This window comes from Equus quagga, chromosome 14, assembly GCF_021613505.1.
Source record: "Equus quagga isolate Etosha38 chromosome 14, UCLA_HA_Equagga_1.0, whole genome shotgun sequence".
Taxonomy (NCBI): domain Eukaryota; kingdom Metazoa; phylum Chordata; class Mammalia; order Perissodactyla; family Equidae; genus Equus; species Equus quagga.
In genome coordinates this window covers 87,742,813-87,769,829 of record NC_060280.1, presented here as the reverse complement: position 1 = coordinate 87,769,829, position 27,017 = coordinate 87,742,813, and the positions used below count along the sequence as shown (strand labels likewise).

The 27,017-nt window shown below is 42.4% G+C and overlaps 1 pseudogene; it reads right to left on the bottom strand.

The window, feature by feature from the left end:
- Positions 1–717: 717 nt before the first annotated feature.
- Positions 718–24,698, bottom strand: LOC124251805 (zinc finger protein 709-like; annotated as a pseudogene).
- Positions 24,699–27,017: the final 2,319 nt, after the last annotated feature.

Genomic DNA, 27,017 nt, shown 5'->3' with positions numbered 1-27,017 from the left:
CCCTAAGTCTCCTACCCTCATAGAAACACACACACCCCAGCCTATTCTCCCATGTCCTGACTTTCCTTCAAACCGCTTATGTCCATCTTATAAACCAAAGTTTTACCACTTGTTAACGCCCCCTCTTCCCCACAAATATAAAGACCAGGACTGCAAGGATTCGCTTCATGCCTCTAGAGCCCAGGCCTGCAGTGCCTTATTTGTGCTGAACTGGGTATGTTTTGAATCCATAGTGTCTGGCAGATGAGGTATGTTGAGAAATGTGCATCAATAATATAGTCTCTGAGAAAGAAAGCCTTGATTGGAATAGTGGTCCTGTCTTTCCCACTTGCAAGGTTTGTGTTCCCTCACAATTTACCCCAAACTTACAGGCCTGAGTTGAGTCATAAAGGAGATGTTAAACGTATTACATACTTGATGAAGAGGTGAATTTATTTAACTGCTATTTATCCTGCTGAAGAGAAATATGTCACACATGTCCATCACCAGACAAAGCTATTCAATGATCATGATCGATCAGGACAAAAGTAAGGGTATTTTGTAACCATATCTCTAAAATTGGTAAAAGAGAATTCCAAACCATAAAAATGACCGACATTCCCCTCTTCTTAATAATACAACTGACTGGAGCTTCTTACAAATTGGGTTTAGCTCTACTACACTGCCCTTGCCTTCCGGAAAACAGTGATTATGATCATCAATGACAGAATAAAATGTACCTCCTCACAGCATTCACGACAAACGTCCTGCTTCCTTGACTAGCAATCAAATCACCTATCAGAAGCCCAAATCCTAAGTCCCTCTGTGCTCTCTTACTGATAGAGGCACAGTCATTCAGGGCTTGTGCTCATCCTTATCCTACAACTCATTACACCCCTCTGGGTGACTGCTAGTGTGATCCTGGTGGGTTTTGGCAAGATGGCACTGACAAAACACATGAACGGGAAATTAGTTTCATGACAAAAACTGTAACTGTGAAACAAAAAATAAAATTTACCTGAGAAAGAAATACCTGAACTTGTATACACAAAGTAATACTGAGTGAAAATATGTAACAATTAACTTGACGAGATTCAAAGCTGATCTGAAAATCCATTATTACAATATTTTATTATGTGCACAGGAAACGAAAAACACAATATTCCCAAGACACAACTACACACAACTACAACAACTGTTTGACAAAAATGCATTGTTTTTAGTCGCAATCAAACATAACTGAAAATGTACTGAGGAATTTTGTACAGCTGTGAGCAATGGGAAACGTCCATCATCTGCCTGATGTGAGGAACAGGGACGGCCTGGGCCCGAGCAGTCGCTGCACAGTGCAGTGGAGTAACCAATGCCACGTGGTTCTTTTGGACGGCACCACTGTAGCTGTCACAGTGGAATCATGAACACGAGGTCACAAGTAGTGTAACCAGAACAAGGTGTTTACTACACAAATTAGACCTTAAATGAACAGAATCTAGAGAAGATGGCAGTCCGAGCATCAGAGAAGACTCCAACACAGAAAAGTACGAATGAGTTGCCTGGTGGACACATGGAAGCTTGCAGGAAAATCCAAACTATGTGATCTCTGATGTGGAACTTGCGAGGATCTGGAGTGCGGAAACCCACACCTGACAGAGTGGAATCAAGCAGCTGATTGTGGTTTTGAGGATACTCTTGATTGGCAGGGCAAGAACTCAGGAAAAAAGGCTGGAAGCAGGTGGCCTTGAAGCCGCTATGTGACTGTCTCTCTCCCTGTATGGTGGCTCCTAAGTCCGCCTAATGCCTCGCTTGATTCTGCCTTCCAAATCTCATGCAAGTGAGGCTACCGGTGAATTCCAACACAGAACCATAATGGAAACAGATTCCAGAAAACATCACATTACCCAGGTGACAAAACAATTTAGAAGAGCCATTTCCAATTCTACACTTTGTTGTCCAACAACAGGTCTGTCTGAATGCAAAGTCTATTATTTGAATCCCAGCCAGAAGGAACGACAAAGAGCAAAGGGAAAAAAACGGAAATAACTGACATGAGACTATACTCTATGATAAACTTTGCATATTTACAAATTTAAGCCATCTTTCATTAGCAAGCAAAATGGAATAAGGCTGTTCTGGCCAAAACAAGAGTCAATGTTCTCATTATAATAAGGTGAAATGTGTAATGGGTAAGGGATATCCAACACCTGGCAGACGAGGCCAGTAGGAAAGTCCCAACAATACCAAAATGTCACTTATCAATAGCCCCTTCCTTACAAAATAATTGAAACATTTTATAAAAATTAAACATACTTGTATATTAGAATAACACTTCAATTTACCTATGGATCAAACAGGTTCCAAATGGAAAGAGAAAAATATTAATTGATTTAAGGAGAAAACAATACCTATTAATCTGACACGATATTGCTTAAAGAATACTTACAGAACTATCTCACTTTAATGTTCATTTTTTAAAGCAAGCAGTAAATACCCACAGTCCAGAGGTCCACTTTAAGAATGAGGCACTGGTAAAGAGAATATATTTATTACTATTATAATGATTCTTCCCTGTTATTGTTTTCTGGAACATTATACATGGATTAGCATACATCAGGCTTTCTCAAATTACTTATATTTATAGGATTTCTTGTAGTGGGAGTTTTCACATGCAAGGATGAAGGCAAAGTGACGTCTTTCTCACACTGCTTACACACAAGGAGTTTCTATTCCACATGAGATCTTTCATGCCTTCGGAAAGAATTGGGCCGACTGAAGGCTTTGCCACATTCTTTACATTTGTATGGTTTCTCCCCAGTGTGCATTCTCATGTGTCCTCGAAAGGTAGTGCGATAAATGAAGGCTTTTCCACATTCCTTACATTCGTAGGGTTTCTCTCCAGTGTGAGTTTTTTCATGTGTTCGAAAGGATGTGTAACAACTGAAGGCTCTACCACATTGTTTACATTCATAGGGCTTCTCTCCAGTGTGAGTCCTTTCATGTATTCGAAATGAACTGGGAAAGTTGAATGCTTTCCCACATTCCTTACATTTATAAGGTCCATCCCCAGTATGCATTATCATGTGTGTTCGAACACTTGAGGGAGAAATGAAAGCTTTCCCACATTCTTTACATTTATAGGGTTTCTCTCCAGTGTGCTTTCTCATGTGTCCTTGAAAGGTTGTGCGATAAATGAAGGTTTTCCCACACTCTGTGCATTCATAGGGCTTCTCTCCAGTATGAGTTCTTTCATGTATTCGAAAGGAACTTGGCCAACTGAAGGTTTTACCACACTGTTTACATTCATATGGCTTCTCTCCAGTGTGAGTCCTTTCATGTGACCGAAATGAACTGGGACAAATGAAAGCTTTCCCACATTCCTTACACTTATAAGGTCCATCTCCAGTGTGCGTTATCATGTGTGTTCGAATGCTTGAGAGAGAAATGAAGGCTTTCCCACACTCCTTACATTCATAGGGTTTTTCTCCAGTGTGAATTCTTTCATGTATTCGTAAACCTAGAGGAGAACTGAAGGTTTTCTCACATTGTTTACATTCATACTGTTTCTCCTCAGTGTGAGTCCTTTCATGTCTTCGAAAGGAACTGGGACAACTGAGGGCTTTCCCACACTGTTTACATTCATAGGGCTTCTCTCCAGTGTGATTTCTTTCATGGATTCGTAAACCTAGAGGAGACCTGAGGGATTTACCACACTGTTTACATTCATAGGGTTTCTCTCCAGTGTGAGTTCTTTCATGTGTTCGAAATGAGGTGGAACAACTAAAGGCTTTCCCACATTCTTTACACTTATAAGGTCCATCTCCAGTGTGTGTTATCATGTGTCTTCGAAAGGTTGTGAGCCACGTGAAGGCTTTCCCACATTCCTTACATTCATAGGGTTTTTCTCCAGTGTGGGTCCTTTCATGTCTGTGGACAGATTTGCGGTAACTGAAGGCTTTCCCACATTCCTTACATTTATATGGCTTCTCTTCATATTCGTGATACTCGTACGGTTTGTGTCCAGTGTGAGATCTGACATGCCTATTAAGGGATGAGTGACGCACAAAGACTTTTCCACACACGCTACATTTGCATGGCTTTACTCCAGAAGTTTTCTTGTTCAGATTAAGATCTGGAATCTGGCTGGCAGTTTCTCCGCACTGTCTACCTTCCTTGCCTTCACCAACTCTCTCTACCATTTCACTTCTGTAAAAAATGAGAAGCACATTACTAATGATTTGTTAATAATTTTGTATTAGCAGGATAATGAATTACATTTTTATAATTTACAGCAAAAGTGTAGATTTTCTGTCCTTTCTGAATTGTTTGAAAGTGAATATACTGAATAATCTATAAGAGGATTTGACTATAACTCTTACGAAAAGTGACATTTATAATAAGATGGGGTTTCTTAATGTTTCAAGTGAATAATTTTGCTAACATAGAACATCTATGTCACACTTAAGCAAGTATTTTCAGTGAGAAAAACTTAAGGATAAATAAATTTGAAGCTGGTATTACTTGTTTTATTTGCTTGTTTTTAAAATTTCATGACACACTAGGATTCTCACATGGGACAGTGCTGTCTATTGTGTGACTCACCTTAGATTTTTCCCCTGGGTTTTGTACGTATCTGCAGTGTTATGACCTTCCCATTTTTGTCCTACAACACAGACCAAGAAAAATGATGCCAAATTATTAGAAATTATAGAAAAATTATTAGATTCTTATCCATCATTAGCTGTGACCATGCCTAATTTATTTACCAGTGTCCTCTCTTTCCACATTCTATGTCTTGGAACAATGCTGATGGACAAGAAACACTTGTTCTCTAATGACGAAGAGAAGGTAAGTTGTCATCCTCACCTACAGACGCCAGGTTCCTGAAGGTTTCCCACATCACATCTCTATAGAGTCTCCTCTGTGAAGGATCCAGTAAAGCCCACTCTTCCCGGGTGAAGTTCACAGCCACGTCTTCAAAGGCCACTGAGTCCTGAAACATCACAAATATGTTTATAGTAGGATGCAGAAGACTGGCAGCAATGGACATCTATACTCAATTTATAGGAAGGCTACGTATGATTCTGTGGTCTCCAAACATTTATTTTACGTCTTGGTCATCAGAAACTTACTCTCTATCCATGCTCACTTCCTTATAAATTGAACAGCATCATGAACACATGCAAATGATTTATGCATTTCTACTGTGATCACTGTAAATGTTATTGCTCTCTAAAGGCAGGGTCTAAGCACCTTGGAGAAATGAGAGAAATGCTACACAAATGAAACACATCTTGTTAAGGACATCAATTCCTTGTGAGAAAAACTCATGTCCTTCTGTATTACCTACCATTTAACTCAGCACTCCATGAAGGACAGGGTCAAATCTGCATGAGGTTTTAATGAGTAAAAACACAGTCAAGAACTGGAAGCTTTTTCTTCTATTCACATCACCAAACACGAGAGGCCAGGAGGCCTGTGGAAATCCAACTTGTAACAAGATTCAGCTTGTCATACGGACCTGAAGTACTCCAGGCCATCAGAAGTAGTCACATGCAGCTGGCTAAATGAGAATATCCTTGTGAAGCAGTACTTTCAATTTGTGTAATATTTGTCAAAACTTAGTTTTTCCCCTCTCTGTCTCATTTCATGGAGCTAGGGGGTTATTCAGAAGTTACAGTTCAGGGGCCAGCCCCATGGCCAAGTGGTTAAGTTCCCGTGCTCTGCTTCAGCAGCCCAGGGTTTCGCTGGTTAGGATCCTGGGTGCAGACATGGCACCACTTGTCAGGCCATGCTGAGGCAGCATCACACACAGCGCAGCCAGAGGCACTCACAATTAGAATATACAACTATGTATCGGGGGGCTTTGGGGAGAAGAAGAAGGGGGGAAAAAAGATTGGAAACAGCTCAGGTACCAATCTTTAAAAAAAAAAAAAAAAGAAGTTGTTAGAGTTCAGACAAGGTAGCATGATAGGACACGCTAGGAAGGCACGACAACTTAGACCTCCACACAAACCCTGTACACACGAGCCTCAGGGTGCTCCACACCAGTTTTTAGCACACACAGGCACACGTGCTGACATGACAGAGTGCTAGAAGAGATCTTTCTGTCAAATCCTAACAGTGTACCCTGGGCCTTGCTGCCTTTGAGGAACAAGCTAAGAGCTGCAGACTGCACGGGAGTTCACTGAGTCCACAATGGTTTGATGGTGAATCTGCCTATGATTATGAAATACATAAAGGATTCAGCAGTGAATTCCTCCAAAAGAACATAAAGTCTCCATTCTCTAATTTCAGGAGAAAATCCCTGACCAGACCTCCCAACTTCTCTTATTTCTGAATTCCCATATGGTGCACAGAAGCATAACAGCCCACCTCTGAGTATAGGAATCTAAGTCGATGGTATCATACTCTGTCAACAGGGTATGAAAAGGTTTATTACTTCCATAACTGAAGTCTCTGGAGAGTAAGGCAGCCCTCCCAAAGCAGGGATGAAATGAGAGCAAGGTAAGCTGCATGAACTTGCTTTCTTATTGAGATTGTGAGTAGACTAAAGTGAGAGTGCGCACACAAGGGCAGGAGCCTGCGTGGACGGAATCTTTCACGACTGCCAATGAAGGAAGCACTGAGGCTTTGTTATCGCCTTGGGTAAACGTGGGTCACAAGAGGCAGAAGAGATGAGGCGTCAAAGCTGTCAGCAGTCAAACAGCAAACACTGGAGTCAGAGACTCTGTTTTGTCTGTCATACAACGAACTTAGAAGCCATCATCCCAACCTCATGAGAAAAAAGCAAACCAACTTAAAATGGACAAGTCTTCTGAGATCGACCAGAGAACTGAGGACACAAGGCAGACCACTGTCTCCAAAACTGGACAGAAAAGAAGCTCTTTTGAAATACGCCCAGAATAGTCTATTAGTAAGGCTTGTATTCAAAAGAGTATTTTCACAAGGCCCTAACACAAAGACGAAAAAACACACACTATCCAAGAAGTTTGGGACAATGACAGCTGGTGTAAAATACACATAATGGAAATACTTGAAACAAAGGCAGAAAGGAACAGAAGAAATAAGCGAAGCAATCATCACTCAGATTTCCCTAACATTGGTGATAGACAGCAAACTGCAGATCCAGGAAGCTAAGAGAACATTAAACACGAAAAAACACCAGAAAATGCACACCCAAGCGTATCATATTCAAACTGGAGAAAAATCAAAGACAGAGAATACACTGAAAGAAGTCAGAGGAGAAAAACCTTAGTTATACTAAAACAAGGATAAGAATTAAATCAGACTTCTTTTCAGAAACCACACAAGCAAGAATAGAATAGAGCGGAATATTTAAAGTGTTGAAAGTAAAAAAACTACTATCCTAGAATTATACGTTAAGCAAAATTATCCTTCTAAAGTAAGATAGAAATAAAGACTTTCTGAGACAAAAACTGAGAGAATCTGACATCAGTACACCCACTTGGCAAGAAATGTTAACAGAAATTTGGTGAAAAGGAATAAACAAAGGTAAAATATCTTTTTTCTTATTTGTACTTAATCTGACATATCACTTTGTTCAGATTAATAATAGTAACAATGTCTATCGAGTAATTATAGCTTATGGATAAGTGAAATGAATGACAACAATGTCATAGGGGACAGAGACTGAGGAACTGGGAAGACTCTGTCATGAGGTTCTTGCACAACCAGTGCAGTGGCACAGCGTTACTTGACAAAGGACTTGGGTTAGTTGTAAATGTATCCTGGAAACTCAAGGTAACAAAGTGAAAAACTATAACTGATATGCTGAGAGGAGATAAAATGGAATCAGGTAAAATGCTCAAAGCCAGAGAAGAGAAAAATGGTGGAAGACAAAAAGAAACAAGGGCAAAAAGAGTAAGAAGTATGGTAGATATTAATCCAACTGTAACAATGACCACTCTAAACATCAATGATCTAAACCCTACAGGTGAGAGACAGATACCACAACAACGGGTTAAAAAACCTCAGCTAATTATATATTGTCCACAAGAAACACACTTTAAACATAAAAACACAAGCAAACTTAAGATAAAGGATGGTGAAAGATCTACGATGCCAAATCAAAAGAAAGCTGCCAGAGCATGTTAATCTCAGATAAAGCCAGCTTTACAGAGCAAGGAAAACGCAGGGGTAAAGAGGGAATGAGACAATGGTAAAGGGGTCAAGCCTCCAACATAGCAATCCTCTGCGTGTATGCGCATTTTTAATAGAGTAGCAAATTACATGAGGCAAAAACTGATAAAATGCAGTGAGGAATAGATGCATCCGCTGTTACAGGTGGAGGCATCAACATCCCCGTCAGTAAGGCAAGAGTTCCAGCAGGTCAGAAAACCAGCAAGGACAGGTGAAGTGAAAAGCACTGTCAAACAACTGGTTTAACTGCAACCCATGGAACACTTCATCCACCAACAGCAAAACTTACATTCTTTTCAGGTTCCCAAGAAACATTCACCAAGACAAACCACATCCTAAGACATAAAATACACCTTAACAAATCTGAAAGAACAGAAAGCATACAAAATATGCCCTCAGACCACAGCAGCATTAATCTAGAAATCAATAACAGGAAAATCCCCAAACTCACAGAAATGAACACTTCTAAGCATCACGTGGGATCGAAGAAGTCTTTAGAGAAATTAAAGACTATTTTGAACTAAATGAAATAAAAATAGAACATATCAAAGGTTATCTGATGCAGCAAAAGTACTATCTGGAGGGAAATTTATACCATGGAACAAATAAGCCAGGGAAAAAGACAGATCTACAATCAATAATCTAAGTATCTACTTGAAAAACAATCAAAAGAAGAGCAAATTAAACCCAAAGTACACACAGAAAAGAGAAATAGTCCAGTTCAAGACAGCGACAGAGGAGGGTCCTAAACTCACTTCCTCCCACAGATACACTGAATCTACAGCTATGGAGAGAACATTTCCCGAAAAAAATCCCCCAAACTAGCTGAGCCACTGCTACACACATTGGGCAAATAAGAAAAAACCCACATCAAAGTGGGTAGGAGAAACTGAGACACGACCTTGCCATAAACCCCAATCCTGGCACGGCAACCCACAATCAGAAGGGAACTCAAAACCCCAAGCTTCTCCCCGAGGAGTGAAGGGTTTGAACCCCACATCTGACACCCCAACTTTTAAGACCTGCCCCTGAAGACAAGGCTCTAAAACATCAAGCTTCAAAAGCCATCGGGGCTGGCATCTGCCAGACCTACACAGCTGTGAGGGCTCCCGTGTGCGGACTCCCCTGCCCCAGGGCCCAGCACAGAGGCAGCTGATGGAAAAGCACCCAGACTGTCTGTGAAGAGAGAACTCACTTATCTTGAAGAGTCAGGCTGAGGAACAGACATCTAATTTAACACACAACTAGGGACCTACTGAAACATTCTCCCAAGACAGAGGCCAGCGGGTGCAGCTCTGCATTCTCCCTCTGCCTCGCTCCAGCAGAAGGAGCTGGCGCCCTGCTCTGATGCTCCTCTTGTTGCAGCTGCCGCCTGCCTCTGGAACACCTCTAGACCGCCTGGCTCTGGTGCGTAGTGGGGCTTATGCCTGTAGGTCCCAGAGGGCTGTAACAAACGGAGGAAGAGTTCTGAACTGGCTACCACCCTCAGGGCACAGCAGAAAAGCAACAGACTGAGGCCCATAGTTCTTCTGTGAAAGAGGCCTATTAGCTTATCTTCGTAGCTACAGCCTGAGAGGCAGACACCTAATTTAACGCACCTCCAGGGGCCTCCTGAAATACCCTCCAAAGATGGAGGTGGGTGGGCACCATCTCTGTGCTCTCTCTGCCTTGCTCCAGCTCACTGGTGTCTTCTGGAGAGGAGCTTCTGCACTTGCCTGGTGCCCAGACTTATGTGGCTGCTGCCCAGGAGACAGCCCTAATCACCTGGTTCTGGTGACCAGTGGGGCTTCCATGCACAGGTCCCATGGGACTATAACAGAGCCAGGTCTTGGCTGGCTGCCACCCCCAGGGCCTGGAGCAGACTGAAACACCCCCAGTCTTTTTGCGAAAGAGGCCTATTTGCTTGTCTAGGAGCTCCAGGCTGAGAGGCAGGCTTCGGGCTTGGCACAGACCCAGAGACCTAGGGAGATACTCCCCATGGATGAAGGCTGGAGGGCACCGTCTTTGTGCCTCCTTCTGCCTCACTCCAGCTCACCAATATCTGTGAAAGAGGCCTCTCAGCTCATCTTCATAGCCACAGCCTGAGAGGCAGGCTTCTAATTAAACACACATCTAGGGCCTGACAACATCCTCTCCAGACACCAGGGAGGTCAGCAGATGACCATCACACTCTCCCTCTGTGCAGCCTGAGGTCACTGGTGTCTCCAAGAAAGGAGCTTGTATACATGTCTGGCGCCCCAGCTTTTGTGTCTGCCACCTAGAGGACACACCCCTTGATAGCCTGGCTCCGATGGCCAGCAGGGCTTGTGTTCATCGATTCAACAGGATGGTAGCAAAGAAACAAACAGTGCTTAACTGGCTGTCACCCCAGGGCTCAGCACAGAGGGAGCAGACAGAAGTCTTCCCCAGAAAGAGGTATACTGCACACAGCCATGAGCAGCATAACAACGCCTGAGTCAATGACGGCATACATAACGGTGGTCTCATAAAATTAGTACCACACAGCCTACGTATACAGTAGGCTATACCATCTAGGTTTGTGTAAGTACTGTAGACGAGAGAGAATTTTCCTCTGCCCTTCTTGGTTGTTCTGGCTGGTCTAAAAATTAAGTTTACATAAGACAGACTAACAGGAGAAAGACAAGAGCTTAATAGCATGTATACACTGGACAAACCCAGGAAAACTGAGTAACTTGCCAAAATGGCTGAAGCCCTCACTTTAAATACCATCTTCAGCTAAAAACAAAAGTGCTGGGGGTAGGGAGAGTCAGAGACTTCAAAGGCAAGGCAGTCACAGGCAGGTGAAAAGAAGCAAATGTTTGGAAAACAAGTGTTTGGCCACACAGAAACAGACGAAGAGGAGAGCCCAACAAACAGGCTTTTCTAGGTTCCTCCCTGTCTACCACCTAGTTCATGTGCCAGAGGGAGTGGCAGGATGTATTCAAAGTGCTGAAAGAAAAAAGCCTGCGAATCAAGAATATCTATCCAGTAAAGCTGTCATTCAGAACTGAAGGAGAAAGAATTTTCCAAACAAGTAAAATCCAAAGGAGTTCATCACCACTAGACTGACCTTGCAAGAAATGTTAAAGGACTTCTCTAAGCTGAAACAGAAGGGTGCTAATTAGTAATAGGAAAACATATGAATAAACCCCAATATTAAAGGCAAATATATAGTAAAATTCAGGACAGTCTAATGTCATAAAGGTGGCGGGCTAACCACTTATAGCGCAAGTATGAAGGTTAAAAGACAAAAGTAGTAAAAATAACTATAACTACAAGAACTTGTTAATGGATACACAAGATAAAAAGAAACTGTGACACCAAAAACATAAAACATGCATGGGGGTAAAAACATAGAGTTTTAGAATGCTTACAAGCTTAACTGTTAGAATCTTAAAGTCCATTGTTATAAGTTATTCTATGCAAGCCTCATGGTAAACACAAAACAAAGTCCTATAGATAGACAAAAGATAAAAAAAAGAAAAGAATCTAAGCATACCACTCCAGAAAATCATCAAACTACAAAGGAAGACAGCAAGAGAAGAGAAAAGGAACAAAGGAATTACAAAACAGCCAGGAAACAATGAGCAAAATGGCAATAAGAACATACCTATCAATAACTCCTTCAAATGTAAATGGACTAAATTCTCCAACAAAAAGACACAAAGTGGCTGAACGGATTAAAAAAACCCAAACCATCTATATACTACCTACAAAAGACTCACTTCAGATGTAAGGACACACACCAACTGAAAGCGAAGGGACAGAAAAAATATTCCATGCAAACGGAAACCAGAAGAGAGCTGGAGTAGCTATACTTGTATCGGACGAAACAGACTTTAAGACCTAGACTGTAATAAAAGACAAAAAACATCATTAGGTAATGGTAAAGGGGTGACTCCAACACGAGGATACAACATTTGTGAATATTTATGCACTCAACATAGGAACACCTAAATATATAAAGCAAATATTAACACACCCAAAGGGAGAAAAAGACAGCAATATAATAATAGAGGATTTTGGCACCCCACTTTCATCAATGGAATACATCATCCAAACAGAAAATCAATAAGGAAACATTACCTTTAAATGACACAGACCAGATGGACTTAACAGACGTTCCATCCAAAAGCAAGAGAATACACATTCATCTCAAGTGCACATGAAACATTCTCCAGGACAAATCATATGTTAGGCCACAAAACAAGTCAATAAATTTAAGATTAAAGTCATATCAAGCATCTTTTCCACCCACAATAGTATGAGACTAGAAATCAATTACAAGAAGAAAACTGGAACATTCACAAATATGTGGAGATTAAACAAAATGCTACTGAACAAACAGACCAAAGAAGAAATCAAAAGCAAATTTAAAAATACCCTGAGACAAATGAAAATGAAAATAAAACATAACAAAACTATGGGATGCAGCAAAAGCAGTTCCAAGAGGGAAGTTCACAGTGATAAATACCCACATCAAAAAACAAAAAAGATCTTAAAACCCTAACTTTACACCTTAAGGAACTAGAAAAAATGAAGGCTGAACTTAATAGAAGAAAGAAAATAACAAAGATCACAGTGGAAATAAATGAAATAAAAACTAAAACAGCAAGAGAAAAAGATCAATGAAATTAAGAGCTGGTTTACTGATAGGATACACAAAATTGAAAAACTTTTAGGTAGACTCACCAAGAAAAAGATAGAAGTCAAATAAAATCAGAAATGAAAGAGCGGACAGCCCCATGGCCGAGTGGTTAAGTTCATGTGCTCCACTTCAGCAGCCCAGAGTTTCACTGGTTCGGATCCCGGGTGTGGGATGGCACTGCTCATCAGGTCATGCTGAGGCGGCATCCCACATAGCACAACCAGAGGTACTCACAACTAGAATATACAACTGTGCACTGGGGGGCTTCAGGGAGAAGAAAAAGAAGAAGAAAAAAATAAAAGGTGGGCAACAGATGTTAGCTCAGGTGCCAATCTTTAAAAAAAAAAAAAAAAAAAAGAATAAAATACCAAGGAATAAATTTAACCAAGAAGGTAAAAGACTGGTACATTGTGAACCATGACACTGATGAGCGAAACTGAAGACGACACAAACAGAAAGTTATTCCATGCGCATGGACTGGAAGAATTAATATTGTTAAAATGTCCACATTACCCAAAGCAATCTACAGATTCAGTGCAGTCTCTATCAAAATTTCAAAGGCATTTTCCACAGAAATAGACCAAACGATCCTAAAATCTGTATGGAACCATAAAACCCCAAATAGCCAAAGCAATCTTGAGAAAGAAGAACAAAGCTGGAGGCATCATGCTCCCTGATTTCAAACTATATTGCAAAGCTATAGTAATCAAAATATATGGTATTGGCATCAAAAGAGACACACAGATCAATGGAACAGAACAGTGTCCAGAAACAAACCCATGCTTATGCAGTCAATTAATTTACGACAAAGGAACCAAGAATATACAACAGGGAAGGGACGGTCTCTTTAATAAACTATGTTGGGAAAACTGGACAGCCAAATGCAAAAAATGTGAAACTAGACCACTATCTTACACCATACACAAAAACCAACTCAAAATAGATTAAAGTCTTGAACATAAGACCTGAAACCATAAAACTCCTAGAACAAAACACAGGCAGTAAGCTCTTTGACACTGGTCTTGGTAATTTTTCGGATTTGACATCAAAAGCAAAAATCAACTCATGGGACTACATCAAACTAAAAAGCTTCTGCAGAGCAAAGAAAATAATCAACAAAATGAAAAGGCAACCTACTGAACGAGACAAACCATTTGCAAATAATATATGTGATAAGGAGTTAAGATCCAAAACACATAAAGAACCCATACAACTTAATGGCAGAAAAAAAAAACAATTAAAAATAGACAGAGGATCTGACTAAACATTTTTCCAAAGAAGACATACAGACAGTACATGAAAAGATGCTCAACATCACTAATAATCAGGGAAACACAAATCAAAACCACAGTGAGATAACAACTCATACCTGTTAGAATGGCTATTATTTTTGTTGTTGTTGTCTTGTTTTGTTTTGTTTGCTTTTTTTTTGAGGAAGATAAGCCCTGAGCTAACATCCACCAATCCTCCTCTTTTTGCTGAGGAAGACTGGCCCTGAGCACACATCTGTGCCCATGTTCCTCTGCTTTATATGTGGGACGCCTATCACAGCATGGCTTGCCAAGCGGTGCCATGCCTGCACCCAGGATCCAAACCGGCGAACCCCAGGCCGCCGAAGCGGAACGTGCGCACTTAACCGCTGAGCCACCGGGCTGGCCCCAGAATGGCTATTATTAAAAAAGACAAGAAATAATAAGTGTTGATAAGGATGTGGAGAAAGGGGAACCCTTGTATACTGTTGGTGGGAATGTAAATTGGTGTAGCCACTATGGAAAATAGCATGGAGGTTCCTCAAAAAATTAAAATTGAAACCACCATATGATCCAACAACTCTACTCCTGGGTATTTATCTGAAGGAAATAAAAACATGAAGACAAAAAGACACATGTACCCTATGTTCACTGTAGCGTTATTTGCAATTGCCAAGATACGGAAACAACCTAAGTATCTATCAACGGATGAATGGATAAAGAAAACGTGCTGTGTATATACACACACATAGGAATATTATTCAGCCATAAAAAGGGAAATCTTGCCCTTTGTGACAACACAGATGGACTTTGAGGGCATGACACTGAGTGAAATAAATCAGACGGAGGAAAAAAATACTGTATGATCTTACCTATGTATGGAATCTAAAACAAAAAACCCAGACAACAAAAAAACAAAAAACCAAGCTCACAGACACAAAGGACAGACTGGTGATGTCAAAGGTGGAGGATGGGAGTAGGGGAAACAGGTAAAGGGGGTCAAAAAGTACAAGCTTTCAGTTATAAAGTAAAAAAAAAAAAATCATACAGACGTAACATACAGCATGGTGAGTACAGTTAAAACTGTATTGTATATTTGAAAGTTGCTAAGAGAATATTAAAATTTCTCATCACAAGAAAAAAATTCTAACTGTGTCATGACGGATGTTTACTATACTTACTGTGGGGATATTTCACAGTATATACAAATATCAAATCACTATGTTGTACACCTGAAAATATAATGTTAGATGTCAATTATAACTCAATAAAACCAAGTAAAATAAGATGGCAAAAAAAGAGAAAAAATCAGAGAAGACATAAAAAAATTGCAGGAAACTTAATAGAGACTTTCAAGGAAACCAAAAGCTGGTTCCTTGAAATAATTAATAAAATTGATAAATGTCAAGCTAACTGAGAACAGAGGGAAGACAAAAACGACCAGTATCAGGGATGAAAGGAGAGGAAATGAAAAAGCACTTGATAAAATCCAACACCCATTTATGATAATAGACTAGAAATAGAGGGGAGTTACTATTCTTGAAAAAGAACGTCTATGTGAAACCTGTACATACTTAATGGTGAGATACTAGATGCTTTCTGGTAAGATAAGAAACAGAGTTAAGAAGTCACCTGTCACCACTCCTATTCACACTGTACTAGAAGACCGAGCTAATGCAATCAAGCAAGAAAAGGAAATACAAGGTACACAGATGGGAAGCAAGAAATAAAACTGTCCTTGTTGCGTGACATGATTTTCTATGTAAAAATGCGAAAAGAATCCAAAACAACAGCGATCACTCAGAGAATTAATGAGAGTACAGCAAGGTTTAAGGATACAGAAGTCAACTCCTTTCCTATGGATCCCTGATCCTTGACAAAGGAAAAAAAGACAATCTGATGGAGGAAAGAAAGTCTTTTCAACAAACAGTGCTGGAAATGGTGGATATCCACATGCAACCCCTCCTCCCAAATGACTCTAGATAGACTTTACACCTTTCACAAAAATTAACTGAAACTAGATCTAAATATAAAAGATAGGCCTAAATGTAAAATGCAAAAGTAAAAACTCCTAGAAGACAACACAGGAGAAAATCAAGGTGACCTTGGGTTAACTGGTAAATTTTAAGGCAAAACACCAAAAGCAAGATCCATGAAAGAAAAAAATGGTAAGCTTCACTTCATTAAAATAAAACCCCCCCGTTCTACAAAAGACAGGGGTAAGAAAATGAAAAGACAGTCACAAACTGGGAGAAAATCTTTGCGGAACATTTATCTGATAACAAACTGAATCCAAAATGTCCAAAGAACTCTTAAAACTCAACAATGACAAACAACCCAATTAAAAATGGGCAGAAGATCTGAACACACATCACCAAAGAAGATATGCAGATGGCAAATAAATACATGAGAAGCTCAACATCAAATGTCATTAGGGAAGTGCAAATAAAACAATGGATATAGCCGGACACTTATTACAATGGATGAAATTCAGAACACTCAGAACACCAAATATTGGCAAAGAGGTAAAGCTACAGGAACCCGCATCCATTGCTGGTGGGAGTGGAAAATGGTCTGCCTGCTTTGAAAGACAGGCAGTTTCTTACAAAACTAAACTACTTACCACAGGATCTAGTGATCATACTTCTCGGTATTTACCCAAATGAGCTGGAGACTTGCATTCACACAGAAACATGCAAACGAATGTTTACAGGTGTTTTATTCATAATTGGCAAGACGCAAAGTGACACAAGATATCCTTCAACAGCAGAATGAATAAACAACCTGTGGTATACTCATAGAATGAAATACTGTTGTGTGATAAAAAGAAATGGGCATCAAGCCATGAAAACACATGGAGGAACCTTAAAAGTATATCGCTAAGGGAAAGAAGCCAATGAGACAGGGCTACACACTGTGTGACTACGAGTATACGACATCCCAGAAGAGACAAAACTAGAGGCCAGTAGACAGGTCTTTGGTTGTGAAGGATGTGGGGGTTGGGGGAGAGATAAGTCAAGAGGTGGAGTACGGAGGAGTTTTAGGGAAGTGAAACAACACTCTATGACACAGAAAGGATGGACACATGTCATCATACATTTGCTGAAACCCACACATTGCAGAACACACAGAGTCAATGCTAATGTAAACAGCGGACTGCAATGCATCAATATTGGCCCATCAACTGTAACAAATGTACCACAGTAATACAAGATGTAAAAAATAGTGCAAAGTGTGTGGATGTAGAGTGTTCAAGTGGGAACTCTGTACTTTCTGATCGATTTTTCTGTAAACCTAAAATGCTCTAAAAAACCTGAAACCTCATTTCATATCTTACAAGGTTTTTTTTGAAGTTTCTTTTTCTTTTTCTTTCTGGTGAGCAAGATTGGCCCTGAGATAACATTTATTGCCAATCTTCCTCTCTTTTGTTCTTGTTTCTTTCCTCCTCAAAGCCCCAGCCACAGTTGTATATCCTAGTTGTAGACAATTCTAGATCTTCTATGTGGCATGCCGCCACAGCATGGCTTGATGAGTGACGTGTAGGCCCGTGCCCAGGATCCAAATTGGTGAACCCTGGGTTGCTGAAGCAGAGCGCACAAACTTAACCATTGAGCGACGGGGCTGGCCCCTAGAAGTTTCTTATAATTTTTTTTTTTTTATCTTTTGAATGCATTATTTAAAATGAACAGAAATTTATATATATTTTACTATTTAATAGTCTTTTTAAATTAACTTTTGCTACTTTAAAATTAATTTAATTTTAACTTTTCTACATCGGAAATCATTCTAAGATTTAATTTTTAAACACTAGTGGGTATAAACCTGCAAACCATAAAAAATGAAAAACTTCAAAAGCCGACTCTGTAGCCGAGTGGTTAAATTCACGGGCTCCGCTTCGGCGGCCCAGGGTTTCCCCGATTTGGATCCTGGGCGTGGACATGGCACTGCTCATCAAGCCATGGTGAGGTGGCATCGCACATAGCAGAACCAGAAGGATTTACAACTAGAATATACAACTACGTACTCGGGAGCCCTGGGGAAAAGAAGAAAAAATTTTAAAAAAAGAACAATTAAAAAAGCATTTCAAATCTCTTTCCAACTAAAAGGACAAGCATTATCGTTTGTCCCCCTGCTGTATTTCACATTAGGGATGTTGTGAGGAATGAGCAGCGTATTATAATGCAATAGGGATTTGCATTTAGTCCCTGAAACCTGCTAGGACTTTCCAAGGTTTACATAAGCTTGAGTAGTTTTTCTCATATCAACTAAAATAGAAATTCAATCTTTTTCCTCTCATCAATTTAAGTAAAAATTCATTTGCCTTAAGAATAATATAGCCTTTTAAACATCAAAGTTCTCTAGGGACATGCACATGCAAAAACTCATCTAAAAATTAATAATGTGCCTGAGATCTTAAAAAAACACCCATCTTATAGCTTGAGATTCTGTCACCTAAACGAAACAAAAATTCTGTTTGGTTCCAGGATTTTCTTGCCTTCCTTACATATTTCTCCATCAGCTTACATTTTCAAAGCCCAAGGAATCAAAATTCTTACACACTGACTCAGGAAATAAAATTACAAACTGCTAAGTTAAGAAACTAGAGGTAAAGGTCTGAACTATTCAACAGATAAAGAAAAGACAAAGGAAAGAAATGCCAACACTCGAATCTGCAAAGTGGCCTGCTTCCCCGCAGTTCAGAAGGAAAGCCCACAGCTAGAAAGGTAACACACATTCCCTGGCTTGGGGTCTGGACTCTCCTGGTGGAGACAGATCCCCTGGAGGGGGTCAGTCCCTGGTGAAGGAGGGGAGGGCACCTGAGCAGCCACAGGAAGGAGCTCTGGGAGCCCCACACACCCTCCCTCTCCTGTGAGCATGGAAGCGCTGCCTCCCCCAGACTCCCACTCTCACAAGTGAGGAAACTCTCAAGTGGATTCAGTTTAAGCTTCTGACCCACATGAACTCCAAATTCATGAACGCTTTGTCCACAGGACGGAACCCCTGACCTTCACTGTGCACAGATTACACTCAACATGTGGTTGCAAAAGTCAAACACAACACTGGAAAACATCTAGGCCTAAGAACCCCCCTTGTTTGCTCAGGGGGCCTTAGTTTCGGGTCACTGGCCTCCGGCCTCTGCTCCCCAGTCACAAAGCTTTGGACCAGCACTGATAATTTAAATGACATAGGCCCAGTGTTTCGAGAATCCAGCGAAATCACTCAAACCCAGTGTTCATGCGTAAAGGAGAAAAGAAAATTGTAAGGCAACTTTACTGGTTCAACAAGAAGACCCACAAATATCTATTTCTACCAGAAAATGAAGATGTCAGTTGTTATTTCTGAGAAAAGAAACTCATTTGTAAACAATTAACACTGGAACACTTGTAGATGGTGCAAGTCTAAGGAAGCCCCCACATGCCATTAAAGTCACCCAAAACAACAGCGCAGACCTCAGAATGCTACTACAGCCACTCAGGGGGAGAAAAAAGGGAAATAAGGGTTTTAACAAATGGGACATAATAATGACATTTCATTTTTTTTTTGGAAAGTCATCTCTTTTTTGCCTCTCTGGAAATACTCTATACTGTCTCCCAAGCCCTCCTGATAAAATAAATTTTAAGTTTATTGAAAAACTGAGTCTCAAATACGTGAATAAATCTTTTCAAAGTGACAAACACAAGGAGGTGCAGCGCTGAAAGGCCAGGTCAGCCAGAAAACTTTCCCAAGAGGAACCTGGGCCCAGAGGACTTCCCCAGGATGTCTGCGCCCGGAGAGAGGCTGCGGGAGAGCACGAGGATACACACGTGGCTCCAGGCGGCTAACCTCTGCTCCCCTCTCATGGAAAACACCCACAAAAATAAATCCTGAAGAGCCAGCCGGGGCTCTGTGGATGAGTGCTAATTACAGTGCAGACTCTGAAATGCACCACGGAGGACAAACAGTTAATAATGCTGCTGTGAACGGGAGAGGGAAGATGGCGTTCGGGAATGCGGGCAAAGATCTGGAAATGCAGGGATTTACTGTCACTCCTGGAAAGAGCTGGGCTGGGGGGACAGGGTCGTGGATTTGCGACCCTGCTCCTCAAATAAGTGGAAAATTCAGGGGAAACAGGTGCCCCCCGGGGAGAAAGAAGGCCCTGGGGACCCCACAGACCACAGCCCCTCCGCTCACGGATCCCGGAGCCCGAGGCCCGACTGTCCTGCGGACCCTCCCGCGGGCCCCGCACCGTGTGGGGAGAGGCGGCGCGGTGACGGCGAGGACAGGGGTCCCGACTGCGTGCCGCGCCTCCGCCCCCTCGGCCGCAGCCCCGGAGCTGACCGCGGGGAGCCCGGCCCTCCGCCCCGTTCCCTGCCACCCGGCCGCACACTCACCATTTTCCGGTTTTTGGGGTCCCAGGACGTCCACTCTCCCACTGACGCGGCCAGTGCAGCTCACAGCGACAGACGACGTGGCTCGGCCACCGAAGGCAGCGACAAGCGATCCCGGAGCGACCACGGTCCAGCACGCCGTCCACGCAGTTATCGCCCCCACGTACGTTTCAGGCGACTCCCCTGATTGGACAGTTCACAAGGCCCCGCCCCCTTGTGCCTGAGTGACAGCAGGCCGGGGGCGCATCTTTGAGCCGACCTTGCCTTGGCCGCAGGCCAGAACCTGTCCTCTGCAAGGACGCTGCATTGAACCATGAGGCCGGAGGCCACGCCCGGAACTGTGACCCTTCCTTGCGCACACAGACACTTCAAAGGGACCTCACCATATGTCACAATGAGCCTGGCTCCGTTTGATCTTTGACCATCTCCAGCGGGGAGACCCCCGCCCCAGTCCCGGCTCGCTGGGGTCTTTAAAGGGTCCGGTGGGCTCCGGGCGCCTGGCTGCGGTGGGAGGTTTGAACCCCACAGCCCCAGGGCAGGCCCCGGGCCTCCGGCGCCAGCACGTGTGAATACTTTTCAATGCAATTCCATTAATACTCATTTGTGGAAATGTCAAAGGAGGTAAAACGAAGAAATTGGTTGGTGGATGGTAAGGTGTGAAGAACGAGTGAGGACAGTGGTCACCTACGGGGCGGGTCAGATGAGTCAGGGCCAGGAGCGTCAGGGGACTCACCGCGGCCCACAGGCCATTTATGAATCTTGATGACGATTCCAAGGACGTTTATATTGTTATCACTAAATCCTACCACAAAATATCGTGCACATTCTTTTCTGAATATTATTTGATGATGAAAATTTTAAGAAGTAATTCAGGTTGGAAAAGAACATAATTTGTATACGTTTGTTTGCCCCATAATGTGGCAATAGGAGTTTTCATTCATGGTTTTGGCAGCAAAATTGGTAACAAGCCATGTGTCTATTTAGAAAGAATGGGTTACGTAAGCTGGTCATCATCTGTACCTTTTAAAAAGAAAGGGTGGCATGCGTTGATATGTAAAGGTCTGGAGTATTTATCAATAGAACAATTAAGCAAAGTGTATTGCAATCCATACACCACGGCACCCCCTCTATAAATGTTATGGTCACCCGGAGTCAGGTGGGCCCCCTCCCAAGGTCTGGTTGACAACATATACCTGCCATACGAAAGGGTCTATTACTTCCAGAATGGAAGTGTCGGGGGAGGGCGGGCAGGCCTCTCAGGCAGGTGGGAAATGCCCAGAGAGAGCAGCGAGAGGAGGCTGGCCTGGGTTTTTACGGAGGTGAGGGGTGGGCCAGGCTGAGAGTTCACACACACACAGGTGACAGGTTCCAGGGACTGAATCTCTGGTCAGCGCCAAGGGAGGGAGCAGCCAGGCTTTCTCGTCACCCTGTCCAGATGTGGGGCGCAAGGGGAAGGAGGAGGGGTGAGGCTTTTAAAGCTGTCAGCAGTCAAACATTAAAAAATGGAGTCAGAGACCTCTCTCTGGTTTCTCACGTGGCATGTGAGGAGCTTGGAAGGTGACATTCCCATTCTCACCAGAGAACAGCTAACGGACTGAAAATTCACAGCTCACATCTATCAAGGCATTAGCCACAGGGCAAACCGCTATCTCCAAAACTGGAAAGAGAGCCAGAAAAGCAGCCAGTATGAAAGATGCGCCCAACATTCTGTTCGTCTTAGCGAGGCCTGTCCTCAGAGTCTTCTGCTTCCCCAGAGCCCAACAGACTGGCATTTCACCAGCACCTAACCGGCGTGCGGGGAGGGAAACAGCCAGCACGAGTCCCTTCTAGCCTTTCTGCCAGACCTAACTGGAGGGTGGGGGGACTGGGAAACCCTTGTGAGACTGATAGTTGTTTTTCCTCCTGTAGTGTGTTTTCCACCCACTTCTCCAACCCTCTGACACCAACTGGGTGGCCTGACTAACCAGAGTCAGCATCAGACTCCACAGTTTAAGGGCTCAGTCCCACAAGATGCCCCCACGTCAGAGGCCAGCTGCAAATGGGGGGCCCAGGCTACACACATTTCTGCATGGCTGACTCCAAATTTGGAGGTTCCCTGCACAAGCCCAGAGGTTCCATAAGTCAGTAGAATGACTATCAGAAGTCAGGAAAGAGCTTTTCTTACTATTATCAGTGCATCGGTAAAGACACAACTCAGGAACAAATGGAAAGCACGACAAGGCAAAGTATGGGAGGGGCGACAGGAAGCTTCCACGCCCTCTCCAGGCATGACGGCCTCCCAGCACACTGATGTGTTCACCAGCCCCGAATCTCTCTGAACGCGGAGGTTTGGGAATTTTGAAGGAGGTTTCTTCACGCAGCCATGACTGATTAAATCACTGGCCATTGGTGAACAACTCAGTCTCCAGCCCCTCCTCTCCCCAGAGGCTGGGGGTTGACTGAAAGTTGTATGCCTCTAATCAAAGCTTGGTCTTCCTGGTGATCAAGCCCCATCATTAAGCTATCCAGGGGCCCACAAACAGTCACCTCACTGGACATAAGATGCTCCCATCATCCTTAGCACACAAGAAGCTCCAAGGGCTTTAGGAGGGGTCTTTGCTAGGAACCAGGGCCAAAGACCAACTATCATTATTATACCAAAGAAGGTCACAGTCCAGGCACACGGGCTCATTAACATACTGAGGCCAAATCAAGGGACTCTAGAACACGTCCGCTCCACCCACAACACAACACTACATCAGGAGGACTCCTGTGTGATAACAGTGGAACACACTGGCAGAACTGCATGTTTCAAACCTTATTTAAGAAGCCTCTACAGAACCCAGAGATGACACAGGAGACAACAGCAAGGACACCGGAGGATATTTTAGCCTCTGACAACCACAACCAATAGTAAACACAGTCTAAGCTCTAGTCAGATAAACATAAAACCTCACACTAAAGGCCTATTTACCTCAGCCCCTTTTTCACAGTACATCCTTTCCAGAATTCAACAAAATACCAAAAGGCATACTAAAGGACTTACAAACACAGTTTGAAGACACAGGACAAGCAAAAGAACCTGATTTACATGTAGCAGATAATATGTTGGAATTATCAGACTAGAGTTGTAAAGCAACCGTGATTAATATGTTAAGGGCTATAATGGAAAGAGTGGGGAACGTGTGAGAACAGATAGATAACAGATGCAGAGATGGAAACCCTAAGAAAGAGCCAAGTGGGAAATGCAAAAAATGAAAAACAAATAAAAAACCCAGAAATGAAGAATTCCTTTGGTGGGGGAGGGCTCATCCATACAGCGGAAACGTAGGAGGAAGAATCAGTGAGCTTGAGGAGACGTCACCAGAACCTTCCCAATTGAAATGCAAAGATAAGAACAAGAAAGAACAGGAAACACCATGCCAACACTAAACTAAAGAAAGCTGAAATACCTATATGAATTTCAGACAAAGCAGACTTTAGAGGAAGGAAAACGCAAGAGAGAAAAAGGGTCATTACATAACGCTGAAGGCGTCAGTTCTCCAAGAGGATGAAGCAATACTTAGTGCGCATGTGCATAACAACAGAGGGCCCAAATACACCAGAAAAACTGATAGAACAGCAAGGAGGCATGGGTGAATCCACCATCCAAAGACAGAACTTTGGGACAATTACAAGAAGTATAACATACACATAATGGGAATACATGAAGTAGAACAAAGAAAGGAACAGAAGAAATAAGTGAAGTCATAGTGAGTGAGATTTTCCCCAAATTAATGACAGACAGCAAAATGCAGATCTAGGACGCTCAGGGATCACCAAGCAAGATAAAAATGGAAAAATGCACACCCAGAAATATATATTTAAACTCGAGAAAAATCAAAGACAAAGAGAAAATCTTGAAAGAAACTAGAGGAAAACACCCCTTAGTTCTAGGGAAACAAAGATAAGAAACTGGACACCTTTTCAGAAACCATGCAAGCAGGAAGAGAGTTTTGTGAAATAAAGTGTTGAAAGAAACACCATCCAACTAGAATTCCGTGTCAAGCAAAATTATCTTTCAAAAGTGAGGGAGAAATAAAGACTTTCTGGGACAAACAAAAATTCGTCATCAGTACCCCTGCTTTGCAAGAAATGTTAAAAGAAATTGATTGTGAAGAAGATAAATGATTTAAAAAAGTGTTTGAGAATGAATAAAGGAAGGTAAATTAAAATCACTTGTTTTTGTTATTCTTAGTTATCTGACAGATAACACTTTGTTGAAGATAACAGCAGCAGCGCATTCAGTAATTATAGCTTTCGGATGAGAAAAATGATTGACAGCAATGTTCCAAGGGCTTTGGAGGCAGGAATCGGAAAACTGTTATGAGGCACTTGCACGTCCAGTGAAGTGCAATGGTGTTACCACAGAGAAAGCTTAGGTTAGTTGTAAATGTATGGTTGATATTAATCCAACTATATCAATAATCACTTTAAACATCAATGGTCTCAATACAAGGGGAACACACCAACTGTCACAGTGGATAATAAAATAACACCTAATTCTATCTTGTCTATAAGAATCACACTTGAGACATAAAGATACAGATTAAAAGTAAAGGGATGGAGAAGGATATGTCATGCCCACACTAAATGAAAGCTGGCATAGCTATATGAATTTCAGACAAAACAGACTTCAGAGCAAGGAAAACTCGCTTCATGGTCAGTTCTCCAAGAGGACACAGCAACACTTAGTGTGCATGTGCATTAACAAGAGAGGGCCAAAATACACAAGGAAATAAAACGACAGAACTGCAAGGAGAAATGGAGGTATCCGCTATTACAGTTGGAGACTCCAACAGTCCCCATCAGTAACTGAGTTCCAGCGGGCAGAAGACCAGAAAGGACATAGTTGAATTAAACAGCACCGTCAAACAAGTGGATTTAATAGAAATCCATGCAACTCTTCATCCAAACACAGCAGAAGGCACATTCTTCTCAAGTTCACATGGAACATTCACAAAATAGACCACATTCTGGGACACAAAACACACTAAAAAATTTGAAAGAACAGAAATCATACAAAGTATGCTCATAGACCACAAAGGTATTAGTCTAGAAATCACTAACAGAAAGATCGTTGGAAAACCTCCAAATACTTGGAGATTAAACAAGCCCCTTCTGAAGTACGCATGGGTCAGGGAGCGAGCGAGGCCAGCCAGATAGCAGAATAGGAGTTTTCTACTGATATCTCCCCACAGCGCACGATTTTGACAACCACCCGAGGATGAGGACCTGTCTGGGAGTCATGTGGAGAAGTTCCAGCACACCACTGGGACAAATAAACTGAGAACAGACACATTGCAGACACAGAGAAGAACAGTTTCCCTTTCCTGGTATCACCGCCCCCTCAAAGCAGCCCATCTCATAGCCAAGAGGGACCCCCTCAGGTTGGCCTGCAATTGCTCCGGCATGGGAAAGTGAGAGTGTAGTCACTGAGCACTTGGCAGCCCCAGTGGCGTGGGACACTACCCAAGAGGCCCGCAGCTGTCTCGTCTCCCTAAGAATACCAAGGGCATCAGCACGGATGAGTGGCTGGAAGGCTGGTACTGGGAAATCTACGAGACTCAGACCAACCAGGGCTCGGAAATCAAAAAAGGGCTGCAGACCCTACTAACTGCTCGCAGTCTCCATCAGGAGGCTCACACACCAGCCACTTGGGAGGCTATGCCCACAGACACTTCTAACCAGCCCACGGGCATACCTCAACCTCCGCCCTGCGTCCAGCTCCCCACACGCTCTCCAGATGATGAGTGCAAGCCTCTGCAAATGTCTTGCAAGCACGTACATTCAGCTGGCTTGACCTGGGGGGATTGCAAGAAGACACAGACACTTGAGTATTTCAGGCAACCACCTTAGGAGACAAACGATAGACCCTCAGCACCCAGCCGTCTTTTGAGGAATTAAGAGAGGGCATACAACCTTAAGAATGCCCCCTAAAGAGGGGACAAGAGGCATGAAGTGGGTGCATCCACAGAAAAGGTTTGAGAGAGCCTCAAAATGTCTAGCTGGGCTGACTGATGAAGGTGTTCTCTCCCAAAGCCAGTGAGTGAAGCCTGGAGGAGATGACTGCTACAGATGTGAAGACAGCAACACAAAGCTTCAACAAACAAGACACAACAAGGGAAAACGACACCACAAAGGAACACAATAATCTTCCAGTAACTGATCCCACAGAAATGGAGATCTATAAATAGTCTGACAAAGAATTCAGAATAATTGTAAGGAAGATCAGCAAGCTTCATTAGAACACCGATGGTCAATTCAGTGAAATCAGGAAAACAACACATGAACAAAACAAGAAATTCAACAGGTAAATAGAAATCACAAAAAACCAAGCAGAAATTCTGGAGCTTAAGAATACAATAGATGTTAGCTCAGGGTGAATCTTCCTCAACAGCAACAACAACAAAAAAGAATACAATGAATGAAACGGAATAGGCTATTATGCAATAGGGAACTTTGAGATCTGACTTGATCAAACAGAAGAAAGAATCTGTGAAACAGAAGACAGGCCATTTGAAATTACCCAATTAGAGGAGAAAAAAGGAATGAAGAAAGCTTACAGGGTTTATGGAACACCATCAAGAGAAATAA